Consider the following 6,000-nt stretch of genomic DNA (forward strand, 5'->3'; position numbering starts at 1 on the left):
TGAACGAAAAATCAAGGAGCTTAAGATTAAATATAATGAAACCAAAAATAAACCTTTAGCGTTAAAGTCGGTGACTAACTATAAAGGAAAAAATAGATATAATAATGAAGATGATGATGATGACATAGCTATAATTGCTAAAAGATTCACAACATTTTTTAAAAAAGCAAAAGGTTGGCATTTGAAGGAACTTTATAAGAGAAAAATGTGATAAAGAAGAACCAAGTAATATGGATAATATCATATGTTATGAATCAAAGAAACTAGGTCACATGAAGTATGATTGCTCTAATTTCAAAATAAAGTTAAGTTTGACAAAAAAAAAAAGACAATAAAGGTAACTAATTAGGATGATAAGAATGATAGCGCAACTTCTTTAACAGATGATGACTCTGACTTTAAAAAATTAAAAATCTATGTTTGTTAGTGATATTGATATCACCAAAGAAAAAGCTTGTTTAATGGCCAAAAGCTCTATCGATATTGATGAGGTAAATAAATTTGAATTTTTAGTTACTTTTGATGAATTACAAAATGGTTTTGAAGAATTGTATCATGATTATAAGGAAGTGCATAAGAAAAATATTTTGCTTCAAAGCAAACTCGATACTATTTTAAAAGATTTTGATTTTTTGCAAAAACAAATGGAAGTCTTTATTAACTATGAATAATGGTTTTAAAAGGCAATTAGATTCTTTGAAAGATGTATCTAATTCATCTATTTCCAAAGAGAAATTAGTTAAAGAAAATGAGATCTTAAAAGCTTAATTATTGATTTAAACTCTACTTTAACTAAAGTCATTAAAGGTAAAACGAACCTAAATCAACTTCTAGGTAATCAAATATGTGTTTTTTTTAGAAAAGTGATTTTGGTTATAAACCAATAAGAAGAATGAAAAACTTTACTTAAACTTCTTTGTAACGGCATCAACATCTTCAAAATTATATGTTTCTTATGGAAAAAATAGATTTCATAAAAAAAAACATTGTATACACAAAAATATCTCAATTAAAACCAAACTTATTTGGGTGTCAAAAGGCACATGTACTAACCCAAATAGACCTATGAGATTGTTGCATCGTACATCGCGATGACCTTGAAAAATAAGAAAAAGAATAAACATCTGGCACATTGTTCTTTGATGGAAAATGTCTTATTTAAGGAGTTGTCATCTAATATTATGATTACTAGAAAACCCTAACTGGTCAACATAGATTCTATTGTAAGGAACTAATTACACTATAAGGCAGATACTATCACCCTTGAAGTGTCCTATCTAAGGTAAACTACATTGATGATTTTGTCTTAATTGCTAATGGTCTATTGTGCTTAAACTACTGGTGGTTTATCTATTAGGTGAATGTGGATTTACTGTGATGATTTAAACCATGGTTAAAATTTCAACAAAAATCCATTCTAAAAGTCAGTTAGTTTTTGCCACTCCTAGTTGTTTGGTGAGTTAATAAATTTTAAATGATGATTTTAGATTATAACTTAATTTATCTCTATGATATACTAGTAGGTCTGTGCTGGGTCTATAAAACTTAGCTTAAATCACAGGAAAGGTGCTTCAAATAGGTTCACTTGTCATATGGTACGTCAAATATTCCTAACTCTGGTCTTATAAAATATTGGATTGAAAATACCCCCACTTGGAGAGTATTTTAAAAAATTCAGTTTTACCTTTAACAAAAAATTTCATCATCATTTTGTTTTGAGGAAATTATAGTGAGAGGTTATTTCTCTTAATATTCAAATATTGACTGACTTACTATGAGTCCATATACCCAAATATTAAAATTGAATAACAAAATATTTTTCTTAATGGGTTTTTGAAAATCAAAGTTAGGTTTTTGGAATTTTAGGTATATAGGCTTAATAGGCCTTTTAATATTGCTCAAGTCCTAACGGACTATAAAACTTGTTACAAAGTCCAAAAGTATATGCAAAATATTTTTTGTATTTTTATTTTCTTATTTTTCTTAGAAAAATGCTAAAACATGCAGACTATTTTTGGCCTTTTCTTTTTATGGAAATACTAAGAAAACGAGTAATGATCAAAACATTTACAAATGTAAAAACAATTTTTTTGAGTTTTTTCTTTAAGAAACTTAGCCATGTAATTTGTTTTACAAAAAGAAAAAGTTTAAATACTCTATTTTTTATTTCCTTGTTCTTTACTTTTTTTTTTTTAAAAAAAGGTACCATGATAGGGTAAAATATACTTGAAAGTGCAATAATGATATTCCTACTAAAACGAATAAGGCCAATCAAACAGAGCTTAAAAACCCGACCCACAAACCAAATTTTTTTTAAGAATTATAATTGGTCCGAACAAGTCCTATAGCCAGCCTATAATCCATATTTAACAAACAAATAAAAGCCTACACATCCTTTCTCATTACATGTAAAGACTTCTTGTTGTCAAGAGAAATAAAAATGTTAATTCCATATGCTGATATCAAATATGGATCAAATAATGTCTCCCTCTCTTACATTATCTCAACCATAGTTATTAAACCTGGTCTAGGGGTTGACCTAGCTAAGGGGTCAGGTCCCGAGTTTTATAGGTCAACTCGGGTCAACCCGGATCAACACGAAAAAATTAAAGAAAATTAAAGTTTTAATATTTTATATGAAAAAATAAAAAAACAATCCATGTAAATAGGCTATACATATTGTAAATAATGAATTTTAAAAGAATATTTTAAAAAGTTTTTTATCCCACATTAAAAAGATATTATGTTAAGCTTTTAAGTTGAAGTATTTAAATAAAAAAAGTTTTTTATCCTACATTGAAAAAACATATTTTTTTTTTTTGGGACATAGAGTATATATACTAATGGGTTTCAAATCCCACATTGAAAAAAGATAACTTTTTTCTTGGAAACATAGTATATATATAGTAAAGGGTTTCAAATCCCACATTAAAAATATATTATGTTATCATTTTAAGTTGAAGTATTTAAATCAAAAGGTTTTTTTTTATTCCATATTGAAAAAACATAACTTTTTTTTTGGGAACATAGAGTATATATACTGATGGGTTTCAAATCCCACATTTGAAAAAAAAAATCAGGTCTTGCCCGGGTCACATGTCACCCGGGTTGACCGGGTTTGGCTAGTCCTTTGACAAACCTGGACCGGTCCAGCCCCCGGGTCCCGGGTCGACCTGTTGGGCTGGTCCGAGTTTAATAACTATGATCTCAACTCCTTTTCCTCCTATAATATATATAAAAATGCTTTAGGCCTAAGCATCAACAATAAAAAAGAAGAAGGTCTCCCTCCTTTCATATAAGCCAACAAACAAAAGAAAAAACCTTTCTAGTTTTATCAACTCTCTTAACACCCATCTTTTTTTTTTTTTCAGAACAGTACTCATTTTTTCACAAAACCAAATGGTAGGAAGGTCGTTGCAAAAACTCATGTTATTTTTCAAGCCAAAGGTCATGGGCTTGGATGAAGAGTGTATTAGAGAAAAGTTTTTTTTTTTCCTTATTGGAATCATTATATGCAAGACAAATCATACCTAAACTAAAGTTTTCTCTCTTTCACCTAATTGTCATACCCTATTTGCAATTGTATGGCACAAAAACTCTACTGAGTTTAGTACCAGAGTAGCGTCAGGCTTCTACCTCGGGTAAAAATTGATAACTTTGGCAACCTCATGGCTGCAATATTGAGAATAAACTAGTGAACTAGGTCACAAGATCCAAGCCTTTCATTCTTGAAATAAAAGTGAATCTTCACAAACTTATTTCAATATCGAACCACATTGAGGGAAAGAGTTGACATTGAGTGTTTAGGTAGAGGTTTATGTTTATATAGAGGAAGAAATGAGTGGTTTTAAAACCTTATAGAGAGATTGGATCCTTATGTTTCTTTGATAAGATTTTGGGATTTGAAAGCTAAAGGACATTTTTTTTTCTCTTGGGTTCTCTTATGCAAGGTGGAGGCTTGAAACAACCTTCCCCCTAAGTTGTGATGGTTGCCATTTTTTTAAGGAATCTTGTTGCCTAGTATTTTCTTTGATTATCCCTTATCCTTTTCTGTTAACTAGGATTTATATATACAATACAAAAGTCCTCAATGACAAGGAATTTAGAATCTCACACCAAATAAACTCATCCTTTATTCAAATTGAAAATTGATTAAAATCTAGATCAAGAAAGATTAACTAAAGACATCACAGTGATTTGTTTCAATTGAGTATCAAGAGAAACAAACATTCATAGTAGTCTTTGATTTTTCCATACATTATCAAAGTTTCCCCTCGATCAAAATCAATTTATAATATTTTAATTTCTAATTTAAACCCCTTTAAAAATTAAATTAAAAGGAAATGATGTTAAATCTAGGTTATGATAGATGTCCTCTTTTTACAACACTTATGATATAAAGTCATGTAAAAGGCTTTATATTGTAAGCTTGTTAAGAAGAAATAATTATTTTTTAAATCATCAAAGTTAAGAGGTAACTTTATTGGGAAATGTTTTTAATTTTATCAAATTAGAAGGTGGTTAACCTTGCAAAACTTCAAAATTGGTTATTTAAAAGGTGACCTACCTCATTAATGAAAAATTCAAAGATTTTTCAAATGGTTTCATTCTTAAGGTAATTTACTTGTTTTGTGAAAAATTCAAAGATTTATCAAAATAATCTCATTCTCGAAATGTCCTACCTTTTATATATAAAAAACTTAAAGATTTTTTAAAATGATCTTATTCTGTAGGTGACTTACATGGTTTTTTTGTAAAAAATCCAAAGATTTTTCAAAATGATTACATTTTCTAGGTGACTTACCTGGTTTATGAAAAATTCAAAGGTTTTTTAAAATTTTAAAATCTAGTTGTTTTGAAGAAGGTGGCTTGCCTTTTAGTCTAGAAAAGACTAATTCATGATCTTTAGTTACCCATGCTCTTGAAGCTAGACTTTTGATACCATCTTAAATTAGAAAAATCCTAGTCAGATCCTTGATGGCTTGGATTCATCAGAGCCATGTGGACTCTATTGGTATTTCACTTGTGAAATTTATATGAAAAAAACATTGTTTAATGGTTTGAAATATAAGCCCCTTTCTTTAAAATCTCTCTTTTACTAAGATTGGTTTGCTATTTTTAAGATGAGTCTTCTAGGTCACTAGACTCTTTAATCTACTCAAGTTTTACTTATGTGATTAATATGTCTAACTATTTCTTCATCATGCAATCAGAACCTTATACAACATATATTGCCTTCTTGTGGTTTTTACATGAAGCTTTACTGAGTTGACCATTTCTTGAGAAGTAATAAATTGTCTCTTAGCTGTGATGTTTCCTCCTAGTCGGATGGTGCTCCTAAATGTGGTATCTTGCACCTTTCCCCATTCTTCATCTGCTTTGATGAAGAAGTGGTGCTCCACTACTCTTAGTATCTAAAGGAGTTTATCCAAACATCTACGACTATAGGTTATTTTAAACAACATTGCCCTCAAATGATTTGGTTGTGCTTGTCTTTTTAGTAATCATAAAAAAAGCACCCATGCAACATCATTTGGCTATTATATTAGATTTGTTCAAACCGATTTACCCCTAAACTGATCTTCATGTTTTCCATTACCCATTATAATGTTCATAAAATTGTCTCTAAATTGACCTAATTACTCCATCTTCTAGTAGGCAATCATAAGATGCATCATCTTCGTCAAGAATTTGCAAATTTAGAAAATGACCTTTTTTATTTGAAATTAATTTTTCTTGTTTTGCAATTAAATTATAAATTTCAAAGATTGTACTATTCAAGTCTAATTGTTATAATACAATCATGAAGGTTTAGAATAATTCAATTCGCACAAAACTCATATCTTTTAAGTAGTAATATATTTAATCCTAAATTTACAAGAATTTAATATAATTTTTTTAATCAAAATAATAATTAAAATTAATCCTACACATTTAATTGAAATTGAACAACAAAATTAAAAACAAATAACTAAAATTCAACAAAATAATGAAAAAAAT

Source organism: Populus nigra, chromosome 12 (assembly GCF_951802175.1).
Source record: "Populus nigra chromosome 12, ddPopNigr1.1, whole genome shotgun sequence".
In the NCBI taxonomy this organism is placed as follows: domain Eukaryota; kingdom Viridiplantae; phylum Streptophyta; class Magnoliopsida; order Malpighiales; family Salicaceae; genus Populus; species Populus nigra.